We start from the raw sequence: 23,735 nt of genomic DNA, 5'->3' as shown, positions 1-23,735 counted from the left end.
AGGCTATATTATTCATAATTTTTTTTTTTTTTTTTTTTTTATAGCCTTTTCGATTGAAATTATAACATAATTAATTAAAATAGATATTTACTGCTTGTTTTTTTTTTTTATTACCTTTTTTGTTTTTTTTTTTTTTTTGTGCAATGTAATCACTATTATTCTTACTTTACCATAAAAAAAAACGAATAATTTATGAATGAAGGAACCTCTAGTCAAATTACATGGCAATAAGATCGAAATTGGAAGATCTCTAATTAAGCAGAATGTTGCTTACGAGACAGCACATTGTTATATCCATAATAATTTTTCTTTATTTGTTTTTTTTTCTTTTGCTGCTTCACATTACACGCGGAGGCAAGAAAAGTCTTGCGCTAAAGATGAAGTCTTGCCTTCAACTTTTTTATTTCTACGTGGCTTTTCTTGAAATTAAACCGCAACTTATATAGCCATTTGTTACCAAGTTCTGGGCTGGGATTGAAGTAAGCAAAGAGGTACCCTCTCCCACTATGATTTCCACGTGGGGGAGGAACTTTTTCACCTGTTAATGAGGGAAAGCACGTTTAACTAAATTACTACCGATTTTTATGGGCAATCTCACTACGTACCATTTAAACTTTATGGTTCTAATACCGGAAAGTATGTGATGTAACGTAGTTACTGAAAACGATGACGATTCCTTTCTGGAACCTTCCTCGTGTGCTTGGAACACGATTAATTAATCAAAAATGGAATATTTTTTTTTTCGACAATTTTGTTTCTTTAAAGAATACAAATTTAGCGAAACTAATAAACTATGGCTGTGATGAGCCTCTTTAGTAATCGAATTACGCTGTTAATTAATGCGAATTTTTCCCGATTTCATAGCAATCGTTTGATTTTACTCACTGCACAATTTAATAAAACTTGTATTACATGTGGCTTGCTGTCGATCCTAAGCGGAAATGGCAGAGGATATGATTGTGGCAGAACCCGACACCTGCGCTCTCTCCCTTTTCTCAGATGTCTGACAAGTTTTGCCTGTGTTGGATAACGCAAAAAGAATTTGTAAAATAATTCGTTCGCTGTGGTGGGTTAATCTGTCAATCCCGATGCGAATTTGGTAGACATTTCTCATATCTAACCGAGGTTATTTTTAATATAGGAATCACTGAAATAACCCCATTTGGAATTCTAGCCATCACACAACAGATTTTTAAGTACGTTGTTAAAGCACAGCGTCCTTAAAATCTGGAAATTGGCAATAAGTTAGGATTAAAGCGGTTGAATGTCTTTCGCATGGAAGGTCCCGAGTAATTTACCTGACATATCTTCTAGCACATAACAAGATCTACCTACTTTGTCTCTAACCCTAGCTTTTACGAACGTTTTAGCTAACTTGCTGTTAAACTTTTCTGAAGCCTTGCTTAAGGTGAAATTGCGACGCAAAACTTCCTGTCCAATGTTAAACGCTACGACCCGAGATCTCAGGTTGTATCGCTTTGAATTTATTTCATATGCCCTTAGAATATTCTCTCTTACTAAATCGCGTAAAAATTTCAATTCATCATGTCTACTAGTTTCAGTCTCAACTTTGCCTTCATTTAACATTTGGATATTCCGTAGCAACTAATAATCATGTCCATGCTTGATCATGTGTTGACCAAATACCACAAAATACGGGGAAGAGTTTATAGTTTGATGGATTGAGTTTCTCAAAGCGCTGTTGATACTACTCAGATGAAGGTCCCAATCTCGTTGGTCATGTTTTATGTACGCACGAAGGGCGGCATTGATCGACTGATTCACCCTCTCTGAGCTATTGCTTTGAGGTGAGTATATCGCCGTACATATATGCTTCACCCCATATTTCTTTAGAAACCCTTCAAACTCATGTGATCGAAATTGGCTTCCGTTATCACTTACGATGAACTCTGGAACACCAAAGGTATCGAACACCTGTGTCTTCAAGTAGTTCGTTATGGGTGATGTGGTAAATTTCTTCAGCGGTCATAAAAATGTAAATTTTGACATATGATCAAGCACGATTAGTATACCAATGTGGCCGGACTTCGACCGCGGAAAAGGTCCGATCAAGTCTATATATAGCCTTTGAAAAATTCGTTCAGTTGGAGTGAAGTTACCCATGGGTGGTCTTAGGACTTTGGTAGAATGTTTAGTAGTCTTGCAAACCTCGCAGTTTCCAATATACTCTCTGACTGAACGATAAAGTCCTGGCCAGTAAAAGAATCTTCTTATTCTTTCCACCGTTTTAGCGACTCCACCATGAGCAGCCGTGTCTACGTTATGTGCATTAAACAAAACCTGTTCTTGCAATCCCTTCGGCACAAGAAGCTTCCATGCGGCTTCTTGTTGGTCCTCATCTCCCGTGTAAAATTCAGTTCGGCGATAAATATACTTATCAGCGACTCTAAAGTCGGGATATTGATCTAGTTTCTGCTTTAATTTGTCCCTCAGCGCAGGGTATTCACCCATGTCAAACTCCGGAGAATGCAAGTCGATGTCGGGAACATTTTCGCAGGGTAACACCAGTTCGTCCATATTCTCTGTATTTACCCGTGATAATGCATCTGGGACTACATTTTCGGAACCTTTGCGATGCTCAATCGTGAAAACAAAAGCTTGCAGCTTGAGTGCCCAACGAGCCAAACGTCCGTTGAGATCACTCTGCTTCATTAGCCAGCGAAGACTTGCATGATCTGTTACAATGCGAAATGCTTGGCCTTCGATGTAAGCTCTAAATTTCTTCACTGCCAACACTGCAGCGAGGCATTCCTGCTCTGTTACGGAATAATTCCGTTGTGCCTTGTTCAGTTTCTGGCTCATATATGCTATAGGAGTCTCCTCGCCATTATCATTCGTTTGGGCAAGCACTGCACCTACTCCACATTGACTTGCGTCACATTGTATGAGGAACGGTTTAGAGAAGTCAGGATTCGCTAATATAGGCGCCGACGTTAAGCGTTGCTTTAGAAGATCAAAAGCTTCCTGTGCTTCCGCAGACCACTGAAATTCGCGACTTTTCTTAAGTAGTTCTGTCAGCGGATGCGTAATAACAGCAAAGTTCGCAATAAATCGTCTGTACCAGCCTGCCATCCCTAAAAAGCGGCGTAGCTGTTTCACAGATTTAGGTGGTGGGTATTCCGTTATCGCTGAAACTTTGTCTGGGTCGGTCTGAAGGGTGCCTTGCCCAACTACATAACCCAAGTAACGTAACGAACGTGTTTGAGGCAAAATTTACTTTTGCCGATGTTAATGGTTAATCCAGCCTTTTGGATATGTAAAGCTACTTCTTGCAATAGTTGAATGTGTGAATCGAAATCCTCGGATATCAAAAGAAGGTCGTCAAGGTACACAAAGACGCGTTCCTTGAGGTAATAGGGGATAACCTTATCCATTAACCGGCACATAGTTTGGGGAGCATTACACAAACCGAATGGCATTACTTTGAACTGGTATAATGGTCTGTTTGGCACGGTAAAGGCTGTCTTTTCTCGGGAAGTCACCTCCAACGGTATTTGCCAGAATGCGTCTTTTAGATCCAAGCTAGAAATAAATTCGGCCCGAGGTAACCTGCTCAAAATGCCCTCTATGTGCGGTAATGGATAGGCATCCTTCACCGTCAAAGAGTTAACTTTGCGACTATCTAAGCATAGGCGAACTTTTCCTGGTTTCCTAACCAGAACTACCGGTGACGACCAAGAACTTGTCGATTCCTCGATCACACCTAACGCTAACATACGATCAAGTTCATCCCCCATCAGCTTTTCAATTGCCGGCGAAATCGGGAAGTGCCGTTGCTTGATCGGTGTTGCTGCACCAACGTCGATAGCATGCTGGACGAGTGTCGTTTTCCCCAGTCCCTTTTCCTCAAATGATGGAAAACATCGAACTGCTGAGGCTAGCTTTTCTTTTTGACTAGCTGATAAGTTATGAACATTCTCGTCTGGTCTTAATACATTCAGCTCGCTTACAATATTAGGAGCAATTTGAAAACTTTTCCAAAAGTTTACTCCTAAGTATACATCTTGACTTAGGCTAGGCACGAGATAGAAATCAATAGGCAAAGTTTTGTTCGCATAGCGTACGTCTAAAGTTATTACACCGATAATTGACTGCTTCGATCCATCAGCAGTACATAAGTTAGTGTCAAGTTTCTTAATATTACCATTTCGAGAAAGTACATCCAAAGCTAATTTTGCTCCTAGGCAGCTAACGGAAGCTCCTGAGTCAAGTAAGCCCAGAACTTTTTCTCCTAAAATCTCAACAGTGGCATAGGGTCGAATGTCATTTGCCTTACACACCACTGTGGCCGATAGGTTTTCCTTTTTTGTTTTAACATTTTTCCAAAACCGTCTCGCTCGAATAGTAGAACGTGGTTGAGAAAATATTTCTTGACGCTTCGATTCGTACTCTTCTAAACGGCGGTGAAGTGGGCGAATCGGGTGTAAAGTTACAACTGGAGGAGTTGGGTTACTGATATTTTTAAGAATTTTAAATGGTTTTATTGTGATATTGGATTGGGATGCCTGCTGCTGGTGTTGAAGACACCCCTCTTCTGGTTTTCCGAACTATTACATTTCGGGCAGTTTGGTAAAAAGTAGGCAAGTAAACCACAACCATAGCAGAAAACTCTACGAGGCTTGACACATTGCTTATAGCTATGTCCAGGCGAATCGCAGTTCCAACATTTGTTTTCCCTAGCATCTACGGCTGACGCATCTACTGATTCGGTTACACTTGGTTCAGAGCTTCCGCTCGGATCTCTTTGCAGTACTTCAGCCAGTTGTCGTTTCTGAGGGATTACCGGCCTCGAAGAACTATTTTTCATTGTATCGAAAAAGTTTTCTCGGCGCCTACAGGCGCGTCTTAAAACGGAAATAGATGTTATGTCTAAATGAAGTAGCTCCAAGCGTATATCAGGAAGTAAGTTACGTATTAATGTTTCAACTAATTCCTGCTCTGAAATTGGAACTCTCAGGCTATCGCTTAAGGTCATAATTGCTTCGAAAAACTGTTCAAAGGTCTCTCCGGTTTCCTGCTTCCTATTTCTTATCCTTTCCTTAATGTCAAAATCAGTTCTAACGTCCTTAAAATTGTTTTTCAACGCGTCACACAGGTCAAACCAATCAAGAGCCCGTACTGAATGGTGATACCTCCAGTACCAATTCTTTGCTTTGCCCTCGAAAAGAACGTGGGCGTTTTGACAAAGAGCATTGAAATTGCCTCTTAAGGATGACATCGTCAATGCGTTTATTCTATAAATAAATTCATCAACGGAAACGTTTTCTAGGGACCCATCAAAAGTTAACTTCCAATTAATAATAATTTTTGAAATCGCTTCAGGTGATAAATTATGTGTGTTTTCACTCCTACGAGTATTGTTGGCATTGTTAGGTGGTATATGATTTCTAATGCCATTGTTTTGATTCTGAGAAGCAGAGAGTCGCCTTTCTCTGGTATTATGCAAATCTAAAAGGTTTTCTGACAATTCTGCTCCTTGCCGGACTCGATCATTATTGTTGTTGTTTAAGCTAAGATTTTGGAAATGACTTTCTAACGTCTGAGATACTAATTGGCTAACGCTATCTGTAATTTCACGAGTCATGTTAACTCGTTGACGTTGAGTTGTCTCCTCTATCATTTGTTGAATACGCTGTAAGTTAAAATTGGTTTGTCGCTGTTCATCTCTATTCGGTCTGTAATTACGAGCGCGACGCGTATAAGCTGGTGACTGAGTATTATCCTGTATAGATCTATCAAGTGGATTATTATTCGCAGTCCTAGATCTTGTTGCAGGACCTCTAAAACTAGTGTTGTTACTTCTGGCGACAGCACCTTGAGAAGCCGCATTCTCAAGTTCAGGACGGAGTTCCTGTTCAGAAAAACTTCTCAAAGACTGAGAATCGACAGTTCTACGACATAAAGGACATGTGTCGTTATCTGTCAACCAAATCATTAAACAAGATCGGTGAAACCCGTGCATACAAGGCGTAGACACGAAGTTAAAGTTTGTGGTCTCCTCGTTGCAAATAGAACAGATACAACCAGGAGCCGCTAAGTTCGCTAAATTTTCCTCACTGTGTCGTACGGACATTATGGAGATTCCCCAAAATCTGCACTTGAACTACAATGTTTGTGGAAACGATTAATTATCCAAAAGATTCTACTTTATAAACTGAAAAAACTAAGTCTTGTAAGTTGTATTAAGCCGAGGGTTAAATGTAAAGGTATATAGTTTTATTTTAATTCGCATACAAAAAAAATTAAGGTAGCTGTTGCACTTAAAAAAAATTCCACACTTTACTAATTCACATTGAAGCATTAACCCATAAACGCTATTACAAAGGTGAAAAGTAAAAAGGAGAAATTCTACAAAAATTTCAAGTATAACCACAGGTAGAGCGAACTAACGGTGCTTCAGTAAACAATATTCCAATATGATTAAAACAAGAAAATGTTTCCAGATATGGATTAGTAGCTTCTAAGAGTTGGTTAGATGGACGAACCGGGCATCCAAACTAATTCCGTCACTCATCAAAACTAGGTAAAAAAAATATTATAAGACCCATACATAACGTTTCCAATAGGATTTGAAAATATCATGTCATTGGGCCACACACGTTGGGCGCCATTTATATATATACTGTCATGGACCGACACTAGGGAATAGGCAGCGGGGCGTGCATGCTTGCATTAACCAGGCTTAATTAGTCAGTCCGGAGGTCGGGGTTTTTGCTCCTATCGAACCACCCTAGCGTAAGTATATATAAAAAGTAATTCATGCACTTTATGGAATAAACCCGAACAGAAAATTCATTCAAAAAGAAAAAATGCTTTCAGCTCATATTCTTTATATACGGACGGACTCTCTTAACTAGCATAGTAATAGGAAAACCGGACAGACAACGATACTCTGAACTCAGAGCAATACCCTGCACATACACACATATCATCTAACATTGGCCACAATACCGAAAACAGAATTCCTATGCAGAAACCAAGTAATGCGAAAAAAAAACAATACACCTATGAGAGGAGGTCTGTGGTGTTGCTTTGCCTCTTTATTTACTCTCGCTCCCTGCCCTACCAAAGTATTGAGAGTTCACATCAACTCTCCCATACCCAACCAACACTAATCCTCGACTACGTACTCAACTCACAAGACTTTAAAGCGATATTCTACTCTTTATTCATGTTAATAGGTGATTACATTATTAATGATCATTATAAAAAAAAATATATTCCTTCATTCTACAAATCTTACTTCATGTATTTCGATAATTTCTTTTTTTTTTTTCTCTTTTCACTCATTTATAATTTTAATTAGGTATGTAGGTTTGTAACAGTATGCAAAAACATTATATATGTTTGTATATTTGTCTAAATTTACAACAAACAGGTCTTACCGTAGTTTAAATGAGTTTTATAGAAAATCAATGCATAAACTAACAACAAACAACTGTATTGTGAGTACGCTCATAGTATTTTGATACTTAATATATAACAAAAGAATTTAGTATATGCATATTTATGTAAATACTTATGGTTGTTGGTTTTACTTACATTGAAAAAAAAGGTGTGCTCCAACGATGTTTGCGCAAACAAGTTGTCTTTACATATTCAGGTATTGTTTTCAGGCGACTACTGGGTATTATTTGAAATCAATATGTACATTTATGTACTTATTACTGCTTAGGCTATATTATTCATAATTTTTTTTTTTTTTTTTTTTTTTTTTTATAGCCTTTTCGATTGAAATTATAACATAATTAATTAAAATAGATATTTACTGCTTTTTTTTTTTTTTTATTACCTTTTTTGTTTTTTTTTTTTTTTTGTGCAATGTAATCACTATTATTCTTACTTTACCATAAAAAAAAACGAATAATTTATGAATGAAGGAACCTCTAGTCAAATTACATGGCAATAAGATCGAAATTGGAAGATCTCTAATTAAGCAGAATGTTGCTTACGAGACAGCACATTGTTATATCCATAATAATTTTTCTTTATTTGTTTTTTTTTTTCTTTTGCTGCTTCACATTACACGCGGAGGCAAGAAAAGTCTTGCGCTAAAGATGAAGTCTTGCCTTCAACTTTTTTATTTCTACGTGGCTTTTCTTGAAATTAAACCGCAACTTATATAGCCATTTGTTACCAAGTTCTGGGCTGGGATTGAAGTAAGCAAAGAGGTACCCTCTCCCACTATGATTTCCACGTGGGGGAGGAACTTTTTCACCTGTTAATGAGGGAAAGCACGTTTAACTAAATTACAACCGATTTTTATGGGCAATCTCACTACGTACCATTTAAACTTTATGGTTCTAATACCGGAAAGTATGTGATGTAACGTAGTTACTGAAAACGATGACGATTCCTTTCTGGAACCTTCCTCGTGTGCTTGGAACACGATTAATTAATCAAAAATGGAATATTTTTTTTTTCGACAATTTTGTTTCTTTAAAGAATACAAATTTAGCGAAACTAATAAACTATGGCTGTGATGAGCCTCTTTAGTAATCGAATTACGCTGTTAATTAATGCGAATTTTTCCCGATTTCATAGCAATCGTTTGATTTTACTCACTGCACAATTTAATAAAACTTGTATTACATGTGGCTTGCTGTCGATCCTAAGCGGAAATGGCAGAGGATATGATTGTGGCAGAACCCGACACCTGCGCTCTCTCCCTTTTCTCAGATGTCTGACAAGTTTTGCCTGTGTTGGATAACGCAAAAAGAATTTGTAAAATAATTCGTTCGCTGTGGTGGGTTAATCTGTCAATCCCGATGCGAATTTGGTAGACATTTCTCATATCTAACCGAGGTTATTTTTAATATAGGAATCACTGAAATAACCCCATTTGGAATTCTAGCCATCACAATACTCACCTGTAAATTTATACTCACCTAAAAATTTTTATATCATAAATTCGAACGCCCTAATGTAAAATCTATTAAATCAAATTGGAAGAATACCGCTTCTTTGTCATGTACGTACCTTAAGTATACATATGTACATATACATACGTAAAGAAGTAAAAAACCAAAGGCTCAACCGTCAGCAGCAAAACGGAGTGAGTGCAGTTATCGTTGAGCGCGCGCACATTAATGTATTCTTTTCTGAGTGCGAATCCAAAATTGTAATTTGCATTTTTCAAACACAGTCCTCAATAAAATTGTGAATTTGTTATAGAAAAAAAGGTGTAAGTGTTTAAATTGAACTTAAAGTAAAAGAAAAGTGGGAAGTAAGTAGCCCATAGGTACCCGCAACTTAAGTGAAACTTAAACATGGTCCTTCGAGCCGGATATGAACCAGCGGCCTATGCCATTTTGGGTGATTGGCCGTTATTTTTCTGAGAGGGAATCCTCCCGATTTGAGCGCTTCGATGACTTGTGTCATGGAGTCGAGTGTGGACTGTATTTCATATCCGCCGGTAAGTATGTCATCTACATATGTTTCATGCAGAAGTACATTGTTGGCTAGCGGGTATTCTTCTTTTGTGTCTTCTGCTAATTGGCGGAGTGTTCTAATCGCGAGGTAGGGTGAGCAGTTGACACCAAAGGTGACTGTTTTTAACTTGAAATCTTCAAGCTTGGAGTTAGAAGATCTACGAAAGAGGATTCGTTGATAATCTTGATCTTCTGGGTAGACGATAATTTGGCGGTACATTTTTTCTATGTCACCGCTGAAAACAAATTTATAGAGGCGCCACTGTAGGATTATCAGCATTAAGTCATTTTGAAGTGTGGGGCCGGTGTGTAATATGTCATTCAATGAGTTTCCGGAGTGAGTTGGTTTGGAGGCATTGAAGACTACTCGTACTTTTGTGGTTTTACTATCGGGTTTTATAACCGCGTGGTGAGGCAAATAGAAGGAGAAGTATTTACCTTTGTTAATAACTTCGTGAGGTGAAGTTGGCTCCATGTGGTCCAGAGTTAAGTATTCTTCTAATACTTCGGAGTACTTTTCTCTTAACTCTGGTTTTTTCTCTAGGGTTCTTTCTACGCTGATGTATTGCTGCTGGGCTGCGGGTCGAGAGTGGCCGAGAGCTATAGTTTCGGGAAAACCTTGTTTGAAGGGGAGTTTGACCATGTATCTACCGTCTCCTTTCCGAACGGAGGTTTTTTTGTACAGCTCTTCGCAAAATGTATCATCGTCTGTTATGGGTGAGGAAGTTGGAACCTCTTCTTGTTCCCAGAATCTTTTGAGCAGTTCATTTAGAGAATTATCTGGATTATCAATTACGTGGGTGGAGAATGCCGAAATTTGTTCGTCAACCGGACCACTTAGTATCCATCCAAATATTGTTTGTTGTGCGATAAGGGTTCCTGCCACGTTAGTTTCCAGGCCGTTTAGCAGAATTTGAGGGATTACATCACTACCAAGCACCATGTAAATTCTTGCTGGGGAGAAGCAATTGGGGTCTGCCAGAGATAGTGAAGAGAATTTCTGGAAGTCCACGTTTTTGGCTTTGAATGATGGTAAGAAGTGAGTTAATTGCTGCAGGATTATCGCATGAGTTGGGATTTGAGTTGCTAAGTCGTCTGAGCAAATAGTCATCAGACAAGTCTTATTTGAATTTTGGACTACGCGTCCGCCCATCCCTGATATTTGGTAACTGTTATTTTGTGTGGGTAGACCAAGTAGCTTTTGTATACGAGAGGACACAAAGGTTTTTTCGGAGCCTTGGTCTATTAGTGCGCGGAGTTTGAATATTTCTCCTCGGTGGAGAATGGGAACCATTGCGGTTGGCAGTAAGGTTTTTTCCTTGCTGCTAGCGAAGTGAGAGTGAACATTATTCTCATTTTGAGAGGTTGAGGAGGCTTGATTTTGTGCTGCCTTAGTTTGGAGCTTCGCGGCTTGTGCGGAGGTAGAGTGGGCTTCGTTGATGTTTAACTCTTGAGGTTTAACCCTTGTTTGGTTATTACGTGACGAGGGACGATGATTGTTGGAGTTGACCGATGGAGTGGTCTGATAGTGGAGGAGAGAGTGGTGTCTCTTTTGGCAATATACACATTTGAAGTTGCTCTTGCACTCGGACTCCAGATGAGAAAATGCTAAGCAGTTTTTGCAATAATGATTTTGTTTAACAAAATTGTTCCGCTCCGCGACACTGAGTTGTTTGAATTTTATGCAATTCATCATAGAATGATTCGAATTGCACAATTTACAGGATGCCTGTCGAGTCGATTCGCTATGATATGAGTGGGACTTATTTTTGAAGTTGTTCGACAGATTTTGGGGTGTTGAAGCTCGGTTGTTGAAGCTCGCATTTGGGTGGCGAGGTTTGCTTGGCCGATACGTACCGAGCCGTTCAACTACTTCATAGCGCGTCGTTAGGAACTTGTCCATTTCAGACCAGAGTGGGAGTTCTTTCCTGGACTCTAGCGATTGTTCCCATAAGGCGAGAGTTTCATTGGGGAGCTTAGAGGCGCATAAATATATAAGGATGGGATCTCAGTTGTTGGTGGGGACATTGTTTAAATTTAGAGTTGAGATGCAGTTATTTATCGTGGTTTGGATCTCTTGGATCCTTTCACCATTTTCAGAAAACACGGGCTGCATATTAAATAGAGTCTTTATCTGACTGTCTACGAGAATTCTACGATTCTCGTATCTGGACTTGAGTGCCCCCCAGGCTAGTTCGAAATTTTGATCGTTGAGGGGATATTTTTGGATGATTAGGGCCGCTTTACCACGGGTTTTTTGTCTCAAGTGGTACAGTTTTTGTGCAGGGGATAATTTGGGGTGGCTTATGTAAACCGCTGTAAACATGTCCCTAAATGACGGCCATGTTTCGTAGCCCCCGTGGAACACTTCAGTATCGCATGCAGGAACTTTGAGATAGGGTTCAGACCTGGGCATTATCAGTGGCACCATGGGTTGTCCTTGGCTGATGGGGTTCGGCTCCAGTTGCGCGAGCAGCTCGTTCATCCTGGTCCTTGTGTTCAGTGTGGTCTCCATCACTTTGTCATAATTTTCGTCCAGTGTTGACAGGGCGCTGGCATCTGTGACGTTCATATGTGCTGCTTCGTATGACCGTTCTACTGCGATTACGAGTCTGTTGAGTTCCTCCATATATGTCTGCAAACCGGGTTTAGTGTGATCGGCCTCAGAGATATTCCACCATTTGTCGCATATCCTGTCGAGTTTTCCTATTGCGAAAAGGGATTTCCTCAAGAATTCTTCTTCTTCTGTCTGGGACCTGCTCCGAGTCTTGGTACCTTTGGGTAGAGCTAGTTTCTCTGTTTTGTCGTCAGTCATTCCGATGCTGAGGGTTTTTGCTCAAAATACAAAAACTAGTTGCGAGACTCTTTGATTTGGGAGGTCAAAGCTAATGTTCGCTTATGCGACAGGAAGTGTATCAGAGGTACACGAGAGTGTATTTTCGAGGTGTGTATTTGGAGTACACAAAAAATATTACGATGCGAAAGCTTTTTTATTATATAAAATATATTGAGGAATATATTTCTATAATTGTTTTAGGGGTTGGGGTTTATTTTAAAAAGATTAATACAAAATTTTTCCTTCGCTTTTATGTGTTTTTGTCCCACTGTATTTTTGATACAAATTTTATTTGCTGTGGCCCACTGTGGGGATTTTGTTAGCGGCACTTATTTCGGTGACTATATATATGTATGTACAAGTATATTGGTGCACTTAATTGCTATGTTAACGGGGGTGGGCTCGTGCACTTGGCTCAGCGCTTCTGAGTCCAAGTGTATGTACGTATATTTGTATGTTACAGTTATTGAGTTGAGCGAAATTGCTATGCTAATGGTGGTGAGGTTATGCACTTGTCTCAGCGCTTCTGAGCACAAATGAATATATGTAATATATATGTGTATACAGCTTATGTAGTTTAACGGAGGTAAAATTATGCACTTGTCTCAGCGCTTCTGAGTACAAGAAAAAATATGTAAGTAAATGATTTTTTTTTTTCTTTTGAGGCTAATGAGGCAAAAGTGTTATTAGGCGAATATTATTGAACCGAATTTAAGTCTTTGGTAAATGCCTGCATACATATGTAAGTATGCAAAAATTTTGGCTGTTGTTGGGCTAGCTGATGTGAAAAACTAACGGAGAATATGTGTACGGGTGAGTTAATAATTTGTTGAGGTAAATAAGGGGTTTTTAATCGTTTTTTTTCAGGGGCATCCAAGGGAAGGCAAACGGGGTATATACGTGGTTTATATATGTATATACATATATATGTAAGTATTTGGAACTGTGTGATTTATATATCTTAGCGGATTATCGAGGCTTGTGTTGGGGGATTAAGAGATTTTTTTGTTTTTTTTTTTTTTTTTTTTTAGTTTATATTTTATATAGCAAATATGAGAACATGAGAGGTTTCTCGAGAAATGCTTTAGAGGTCCGCTAGGTTATATAAATCTGCGTATGTGTAGTAGGAAAATTTTTTTTCTCTGCACTTACTTTTTGCCTGGGATACCTTCTATTTATCGTACGCTGTTGTTCCGAGATTTTGCTGGTGTTGGTAATGGGGAAATGCTGCTGGTGCTGGTAACGGATCCGCTACTTGTGTGGATAGCGGTTTCTTCTGCCTGTGCTGGTAACTTTTCCTGCTGCTGTGGACTGTACCTTCTTGATGTTCGAAATTTTTTTTTTTTTTGTAATGTCTATATTTCTATTTTTCAGGTTCGGCACCCTACTTTTTGTTTTCACGGTCCCTATTAAAAATTGCTTATACTTTCACCTCTTTCCTGTTGTATTTGTTCACTTTCAGGTTTGAGGATCGCTTTTTGTGCTAAATTTTGATTTATTTTTTCCTGAGGTTTTCGGGCACTTTTATTTAACTATTCTTTCAGACCACCAAGTTGTACTTATCTTTTCTTTTCTTTTCAGTTTTTGAGGGCATTTATTTAACAATTTCTTCCTTTCTTTTCAGGATTTTTTAGAAAACCAACTTGTACTTCTTTTTTCTTTTCAGGTTTTTTAGAACGCCAAATTGTAATTATATTTTCTTTTCTTTACAGGTTGTTTTTTTTTTGTTTTTTTTTTTTTTTGAGCAATGCACTGATTAAGGCAAATTTCTTTTATTCTTTAGATTTTTGAGCACCTTACTTTTTCCTCTTTTCAGGTTGTCTTTTTTTTTTTTTTTTTTAAACAGCACGTATAATAACTTTTTAGGTTCTTGAACGCACTCTACTTCGTCTTTCTTTTCAATTTTTTTCAAGCGCCGCACTTCTCATAAAATAATCTTTTCTTTTTCAGCTTTTGGAGTACCCTTTTTCCTATTTCAGGGTTTTTCGGACACCGCACTTCCGATATTTTTGCTTGTCTGATTTCTTAACACAGCTTTTTGGTTTTATATTCTTTTTTTTTCTTTATATATTTTTTCAATGTTTTCCGAAACCTTTATTTCAAATTTTCCCTTTTTCAGATTTTCTTTTATATGTATGTCAACGTTACCCTTATTTTTCTCACTCCTATATCTTTTTAGCTTTTTTTTTTTCCAGAAACTAATTTTTGCTTTTCTTTTTCGGATTTATAGGTATTCAGCACTTTAGTTTTTTGGCACTTTTCGCTTATTTTCAGCTTTTTCCTTTTAAAAAATTTTTTCTTATAACACACTATAGCCTTTTCTAGTGCTTCTTTTTTTTTTTTTTGTTTAAATTTATATTTCCACCTTGGCTGGCGAGAGGACCGACTTCAGCTAAAACTACTCGAAGGCATATCCCACTCAGATCTCTTGGACATAGATTTCCTCAAATTCCAGGACTCCAGCTCCACCAAAACGCTTGGAATAAAATGGAATGCCCTTACAGATTCCTTCACGTACTCCTACGACCCCAGTCCGTCGAATAATTCGCGAACGAAAAGGCAAATTCTGTCGGCGGTAGCGAAACTTTTCGACCCGGCAGGATGGCTATCGCCAATTATGATCACAGCAAAAGTCCTACTGCACCAGCTATGGATGGAGGGAACTGACTGGGATGAAGAAGTAAAAGCCGGCGCTCTTCAAAAATGGACGGCTTTTCACGAAAACCTCACGGCAATAAGCGACATAAAAATTCCCCGTTGGGTTCAACTCTCCCCCGACATACCCACTCAATTACACGGTTTCTCAGACGCCTCTGAAAAAGCCTTCTGCGCCTGTGTATACATAAGAACACAGCAATCTCCAAACGTATACGCTTGTCACCTGCTTGTGGCGAAAAGTAAAGTCGCTCCCTTACAAACGGTCAGTCTCCCTCGACTGGAACTTTGCGGAGCAGTTCTTCTCTCTAAATTAATAAAACAAGTTCGACTTCAGCTAAAACTACCACCTCACGAACTAACATTATGGACGGATTCTTCGATAGTGTTAGCATGGCTAGAAAAGCCACCCCATATGTGGAAAACCTACGTTGCAAACCGCACCTCTCAGATCATCAAAAATGTAAACAACGCTACTTGGAAACATGTAGCCAGCAAGGACAACCCAGCTGATCTAGGAACTCGAGGATTTCGGCCCCAAGACTTAGTCGACTGCCCACTCTGGTGGAACGGACCCGAATGGTTAGCCAAACCCTCTCAGTTCTGGCCAAACACCACGCCTAAACCGACACCCCCCCTAGAACAGAAACCAATCGTCACTCTTCACACCACTGAAAGCATCGATTTGCTGGAACGCTTCTCCTCCTATGCTCGTGCGCTGCGCGTAATGTCCTTCGTCTACCGCTTCATTCATAAGGCAAAAGGACTCCCAATCCCCCCGACAAGCTCGGTTTCTCACGCGGAAATCACACACACAAAGGAACGGCTTATCCTCCAAGCGCAACAAATGCATTATGGAGACACGATTTCACTATTAAAAGCATCTAAACCCATAAGTAAAAAATGCTCTCTCTTATCCCTGAATCCTATGCTCCACGCCAAGGGCCTCCTACGCGTGAATGGGCGGCTCAGTAAGGCCCCTATGAGCGACAACGAGCGTTACCCTATAATAATTCCGGAAACTTCCAGGTTCTGCATACTGTTTCTCAATTTCCTACACTCAACGCTTCTCCATGCAGAAAAACAACTCATGGTCCGAATGGTACAACAAGAATACTACATCCCTAGATTAAAGCTCAAAATAAAATCCTGTATTTCTAATTGCAAACCATGTACGGTGTACAAGCAAAAGATGAAGTCGCAGATAATGGCTGCTCTACCAGCGGAAACGACGACATATACCTTACCCTTTCACACAACCGGTGTCGATTTTGCCGGCCCGTTTCTCGTCAAAACCTCCCCACTACGTCGAGCCTCCCACACAAAGGCTTACGTCTGTGTGTTTGTCTGCTTCTCTACCAAGGCTATTCACCTAGAAGCCTGTTCGGACCTAACAACGGAAGCATTTAGAGCCGCTTTTGCTCGCTTTGCCGGTCGCCGCGGCCTGCCTCATAAGATGATGTCAGATAATGGAAAAACGTTCGTCGGGGCTCAACGAGCAATTCAGAAAGAACTATCGTATTTTCTAAGTGAAGCCGCCTCGGACATAGCCGACAAATACGCTCTGCATGGCCTCTCTTGGCAGTTCATCCCCCCTTACGCTCTTCACATGGGCGGTCTCTGGGAAGCAGCAGTGAAGAGCTTCAAAATACACTTCCACAAAGTTGCCGGAAACCATAAATTCTCGTTTGAAGAGTTCTCGACACTTCTAGTTCGCATTGAAGCGGTCCTCAATTCTAGACCGCTCTCTCCAATGTCCGAAGACCCCCATGATTTACTCGTCTTGACCCCAGGCCACTTTTTGCGGCGAGCCCCCTGCTGTCTCTCCCAGAACCCAATCCCGACAATCTTAGCCTCCTCCACCGATGGCAAAAACTGAAAGTCCTTCACCATCAATTTAGCAATCGCTGGAAAAATGAACATTTAAAGGAATTGCATAAACGTCAAAAATGGAAGGCCCGAGAACCCAACGTCAAGGTAGGGGACCTAGTCGTCATCAAAGACGACTTTCTGCTTCCCAACGAATGGCGACTAGGTCGAATTTCAAACCTACACGTAGGACCTGACGAGAATGTTCGCGTCGTCGACATTCACACCCAGAACGGCACAATTAGGCGCAACATTACAAAGATATGTTTATTACCCATGGCATAGCCCCCCTCTCACACACGTCCTGTGCGCTATCCCTCCAAATCCCCTTGCCACCCTTCTCTTTTAATATCACAGCTAATTCCTCTGTTTTCGTTTTCTTTTTTTTTCTTTTCTCTCAAATTTCTCCACAGAGCTCATAATGGAGCGCGGAAAATGCAGGCTGTGTTGCCGCCCCCACTCTTTGCGCCATTGCCATGCGTTTTTGGCCATGACTCCAGCAGAGCGATATGAGTCTGCACGCCTCCATCGCTACTGCATAAACTGCTTAGCCACATCTCACACCACAGGGACGTGCACTTCCACCGGCAGTTGCCACCACTGTGGCAGAGCTCATCACACGCTGTTGCATCGGCCTAATATTGCAACAGCAACACGTAATCGACGTCCGACACCACCACCCACACGCCATAGGCGTGATGATCGACGTGGAAGAACCAGGCAGCGTGCAATTGAACGACCAGCGGCGCAGAGCCGCAGCGCCAACCAACGTAATCTGAGGAAGTTAGTCAACCAAGCGAAGAGTACGCTCGATCAGCTTAAAGAACTCCTGCATTCGTCCACTTCGCAGGCCCGGCGCCATGTTGAAGACATGGAGGAAGAAAATTTAATCGAATTTTAAATATGATCATTTTCGAATTTTTATATATACATATACTCTTATACTTACCTGAATTCTATAAAATTAACTATTCATATAGGTATGTATATATAGCCAATGAACTAATTTTATGAAATAAAATACATATATACATATACTTACCTTAAACTCATACTCACCTGTAAATTTATACTCACCTAAAAATTTTTATATCATAAATTCGAACGCCCTAATGTAAAATCTATTAAATCAAATTGGAAGAATACCGCTTCTTTGTCATGTACGTACCTTAAGTATACATATGTACATATACATACGTAAAGAAGTAAAAAACCAAAGGCTCAACCGTCAGCAGCAAAACGGAGTGAGTGCAGTTATCGTTGAGCGCGCGCACATTAATGTATTATTTTCTGAGTGCGAATCCAAAATTGTAATTTGCATTTTTCAAACACAGTCCTCAATAAAATTGTGAATTTGTTATAGAAAAAAGGTGTAAGTGTTTAAATTGAACTTAAAGTAAAAGAAAAGTGGGAAGTAAGTAGGCCATAGGTACCCGCAACTTAAGTGAAACTTAAACAAGGTCTATAGGTGGACGCCTTTTCGAGATATCGCCATTAGGGTGGGCCAGGGGTGACTCTAGAATGTGTTTGTACGATATGGGTATCAAACGAAAGGTGTTACTGAGCATTTTAAGAGGGAGTGGGCATTAGGTCTATAGGTGGACGCCTTTTCGAGATATCGCCATTAGGGTGGGCCAGGGGTGACTCTAGAATGTTTGTACGATATGGGTATCAAACGAAAGGAGTTACTGAGCATTTTAAGAGGGAGTGGGCATTAGGTCTATAGGTGGACGCCTTTTCGAGATATCGCCATTAGGGTGGGCAGGGGTGACTCTAGAATGTGTTTGTACGATATGGGTATCAAATGAAAGGTGGTAATGAGTATTTTAAAAGGGAGTAATCCTTGGTTCTATAGGTGGACGCCTTTTCGAGATATCGCCATAAAGGTGGACCAAGGGTGACTCTAGAATGTTTGTACGATATGGGTATCAAACGAAAGGTGTTACTGAGCATTTTAAGAGGGAGTGGGCATTAGGTCTATAGGTGGACGCCTTTTCGAGATATCGCCATTAGGGTGGGCCAGGGTGACTCTAGAATGTGTTTGTACGATATGGGTATCAAATGAAAGGTGGTAATGAGTATTTTAAAAGGGAGTAATCCTTAGTTCTATAGGTGGACGCCTTTTCGAGATATCGCCATAAAGGTGGACCAAGGGTGATTCTAGAATGTTTGTACGATATGGGTATCAAACGAAAGGTGTTACTGAGCATTTTAAGAGGGAGTGGGCATTATGTCTATAGGTGGACACCTTTTCGAGATATCGCCATTAGGGTGGGACAGGGGTGACTCTAGAATGTTTGTACGATATGGGTATCAAACGAAAGGTGTTACTGAGCATTTTAGGAGGGAGTGGGCATTAGGTCTATAGGTGGACGCCTTTTCGAGATATCGCCATTAGGGTGGGCCAGGGGTGACTCTAGAATGTTTGTACGATATGGGTATCAAACGAAAGGTGTTACTGAGCATTTTAAGAGGGAGTGGCATTAGGTCTTTAAGTGGACGCCTTTTTGAGATATCGCCATTAGGGTGGGCCAGGGGTGACTCTAGAATGTTTGTACGATATGGGTAAATAACGAAAGGTGTTACTGAGCATTTTAAGAGGGAGTGGGCATTAGGTCTTTAAGTGGACGCCTTTTCGAGATATCGCCATTAGGGTGGGCCAGGGGTGACTCTAGAACGTTTGTACGATATGGGTAAATAACGAAAGGTGTTACTGAGCATTTTAAGAGGGAGTGGGCATTAGGTCTTTAAGTGGACGCCTTTTTGAGATATCGCCATTAGGGTGGGCCAGGGGTGACTCTAGAATGTTTGTACGATATGGGTATCAAACGAAAGGTGTTACTGAGCATTTTAAGAGGGAGTGGGCATTAGGTCTTTAAGTGGACGCCTTTTCGAGATATCGCCATTAGGGTAGGCCAGGGGTGACTGTAGAATGTGTTTGTACGATATGGATATCAAATTAAAGGTATTAATGAGGGTTTTAAAAGCGAGTGGCCTTTAGATGTATATGTGAAGGTGTTTTCGCGATATCGACCAAAATGTGGACCAGGTGATCCAGAAAATCATCTGTCGGGTACTGCTAATTTATTTATATATGCAATACCACTAACAGTATTCCTGCCAAGATTGCAAACGCTGTTGATTTCGCCTTGTAGAACTTTTTCATTTTCTTCTACTTAATATGGTAGGTGTCACACCCATTTTACAAAGTTTTTTCCAAAGTTATATTTTGCGTCAATAAACCAATCCAATTAACATGTTTCATCCCTTTTTTCGTATTTGGTATAGAATTATGGCATTTTTTTCATTTTTCGTAATTTTCGATATCGATAAAGTGGGCGTGGTTATGGTCGGAATTCGGCCATTTTTTATACCAAGATAAAGTGAGTTCAGGTAAGTACGTGGACTAAGGTTAGTAAATATATATCGGTTTTTGCTCAAGTTATTGTGTTAACGGCCGAGCGGAAGGCCAGACGGTGGATTGTGTATAAAAACTGGTCGTGGCTTCCACCGATTTCGCCCATTTTCACAGAAAACAGTTACCGTCATAGAATCTATGCCCCTACCAAATTTAAGAAGGATTGGTAAATTTTTGTTCGACTTCTGGCATTAAAAGTATTCTAGACAAACTAAATGAAAATGGGCGGAGCCACGCCCATTTTGAAATTTTCTTTTATTTTTGTATTTTGTTGCATCATATCATTACTGGCGTTGAATTTTGACTTAATTTACTTATATACAGTAAAGATATTAAATTTTTTGTTAAAATTTGAATTAAAAAAATTTTTTTTTAAAAAGTGGGCGTGTTCTTCATCCAATTTTGCTAATTTTTATTTATCACATATATAGTAATATATGTAGTTCCTGCCAAATTTCATCATGATATCTTCAACGACTGCCAAATTACAGCTTGCAAAACTTTTAAATTACCTTCTTGTAAAAGTGGGCGGTGCCACGCCCATTGTCCAAAATCTTACCAACTTTCTATTCTGCGTCATAACGTCAACCCATCTACCAAGTTTCGTCGCTTTATCCGCCTTTGGCAATGAATTATCGCATTTTTTCGGTTTTTCGAAATTTTCGATATCGAAAAAATGGGCGTGGTTATAGTCCGATATCGTTCATTTTAAATAGCGATCTGAGATGAGTGCCCAGGAATCTACGTACCAAATTTCATCAATATACCTCAAAATTTACTCAAGTTATCGTGTTAACGGACAGACGGACGGACGGACGGACATGTCTCAATCAAATTTTTTTTTTATACTGATGATTTTGATATATGGAAGTCTATATCTATCTCGATTCCTTTATACCTGTACAACCAACCGTTATCCAATCAAAGTTAATATACTCTGTGAGCTCTGTTCAAATGAGTATAAAAATGTAGTTTTGAGTGCAAGTGATCAATATCGGCGTTTGACGAGCTGTGTTCGTGGGGGGTTGAGCCGTTTTGAAATAAAACAAATCAAAATAAAAAATTATTCATCATTTTAGATTTTTTGATTGATGAATAAAAAGTTATTCGTTACTCAAAATATCCTGATTGATGATAATTGGTCATTCTTATTTTTGTAAATTTTTAGTAAAGAGTTGAGTTATTATTCCTTATTTAAAAAATTTGGAATAACAATAAAATTTCAATTTTTATTCAGTTATTCAAAAATAAAAAAATACACCCTCGAGATGCCCTGAAAATATACCCATATGCGTAACAAGTTCGCTTGTAGTTCTGATGCTTCTTATGGTAATATTGAGATGATTTTGGGAAGTATTCCCAGGGTTTTTCGGGGACACCCTCTGGATCCTCCCGGGGTCTTTCGGGGTTCATTTTGGGGTTATTTCGGGACTCCCTGGGGTCATTTTGGGTCGTTCTGGCATGGTTTTGGGGACTCCATCGGGGTCATTTGTGGGTCATTCAGGGTTTTTTTGGGGACTCCCTCGGGGTCATTTGGGAGTCATTCTGGGATGGTTTTGGGGACTCCCTGGGGGTCATTTCAGGGTCATTCCGGAATGGTTTTGAAGACTTCCTGGGGGTAATTCCGGAATGGTTTTGGGGACTCCTTGGGGGTCATTTGGGGTCATTCCGGAATAGTTTTGGGGACTCCCTCGGGGTCATTTCATGGTCATTCCGGAATGGTTTTGAAGACTTCTAGGGGGTTATTTGGGGTCATTCCGGGAAGGTTTTGGGGACTCCCTCCGGGTTATTTGGGGGTCATTCCGGGATTTTTTGGGGACTCCCTGGGGGTCATTCCGGGATGGTTTTGGGGACTCCTCCGGGCCATTTGGGGGCCACTGACGCTGGTTGATCATATGTAGCAGTGCTGTTGTTGTTGTAGCAGTATGTAGCATCTCTTTGAAGCAATTGTCTGCCGAGAGGTATACGATACAGAAAGGTCAACGAAATCTGTCGGCGCCAAAGCGTAGATGTGTGAGATTCAGTTTGATAACATTAAATGTATACAAATCTTTGGAAGTTTTCAAATAATTACAAACAAGGGCAAATGCAAAGAAATTATTAATTTCGCTTTGCAAGCGTCCATTAACAATAGATGTAGCAGTCTTGATAGGTGTAAATTAAGTTTTACCGCAATGAATTGTTACCACATCAGAAATTATGCTAATTTACCAATTAATTCTTCAATAATGGAGTTGAGATATAAATGAGACCCTATGCCCTACAGACAAGCCAACTAGTCAGCCAAATAAATTTGATGTATTTGGTCCAAAAATTGGATATGCATACTAGTTTGAAAGAGAACGACATTAGTGGCTTGTATCTCTCTGTTGAAACAGCTCAGCGGGTAGTTGCTGCGCTTTATAATATGTGATTTGAGATATTTCCATTTTAACTTGCCATAGTAAAGTGATAAAAGTAGTTTTCATCATCGACATCGATTTGTGTATCGAGTTCATATAACAATGAGGGAAACTGTGCAAAGCGGTTGCCAGGTCGGTATTATTCTTACAGCAAGAACTCCGTCTTCTTTTCTGCTTCGACGTTCATGTGTACCTCTCGCCTTTTAAGCTCCCCCAACCTGTCTGGTACGTCTAAGGCACACGCTTCGAGGAATGCCTCTTTTTGGCTAGCTCCCTCGCTTTTTCATTTCCACATATTGCTATATACCCAGGGACCCAATATACAAGATGTATACCTCTCCCTATCTTAGAGTTTGGTTGCAGAACCACCCCATCAGAATTTTTAATGAAGGCTGCGTTGCAACCGAAAGGAAAAATGCTGCATACAAGACAACATTAAAATTTAGCGCAACAAGAGAAGCGAAACTCATTTACAGGTAAAAAAAATTCAAGACAAAAAGGCCCGTAAATTTTAACAAAAACTTCATCTACAGTCGACAGGTTTGCAGCCAGGGGACAAACTTCTGTAAAATTGAAAACTAAAACCAAGTAACCAGAAAGTACATAGATTATGAGTTTTCTGCCCTTTTAAACGGAGTACATCGCTGTTATTGTTTATTTTGTAGCACTGCTTCGCCCCATTCAATAGGTGTGACCAATCACAAATTGTCATCAATGTCCTCCAACGTGAGTCGAAAGAAACCTGCTGTTTCAACAGGATTGGACCATAATGAGAGGTGTTGGTTCCACATTACAATTGAAGGGATGGTTGGTGTCGTGTGGGAACACATTGCAAGCAGGACATACATTTTGTTTGTCGGGGTTGATTCTGGATAGGTAAGAGTTTAACCTGTTACAGTACCCAGATCGAAGTTGAGCTAGAATGACGCGCGCTTCCCTAGGGAGAGTGCGTTCCTCCTCTGCTAGTTCTGGGTATTTTTCTTTAAGTACTGGATTCGCCGGACAATTCCTGGCATAGAGGTCCGACGCCTGTTTGTGGATATCACTGAGGACCTGCTTGTACTTTTTTGCTTCAAAAACTCGCTGTCTCCAGATAACATGAT

The 23,735-nt window shown here is 40.0% G+C and overlaps 1 protein-coding gene across 5 annotated transcripts in view; it reads right to left on the bottom strand.

The window, feature by feature from the left end:
* The window catches only part of RhoGAPp190 (Rho GTPase-activating protein 190), a 377,159-nt gene that overhangs the window by 314,295 nt on the left and 39,129 nt on the right, over positions 1-23,735 (bottom strand). Inside the window, exon 2 of one of the 5 annotated variants that reach the window (XM_067782351.1) lies at positions 13,441-14,380. The exons of the other annotated variants lie outside the window; for them this stretch is intronic. The gene's annotated coding sequence lies outside the window, so the exon portion shown is untranslated. The remainder of the gene's footprint in view (positions 1-13,440; positions 14,381-23,735) is intronic. 5 annotated transcript variants of the gene reach the window in all.

The sequence above is a fragment of the Eurosta solidaginis genome, chromosome 4 (assembly GCF_040869045.1).
Source record: "Eurosta solidaginis isolate ZX-2024a chromosome 4, ASM4086904v1, whole genome shotgun sequence".
Lineage (NCBI taxonomy): Eukaryota > Metazoa > Arthropoda > Insecta > Diptera > Tephritidae > Eurosta > Eurosta solidaginis.
This window is presented reverse-complemented; position numbering and strand designations above follow the sequence as displayed.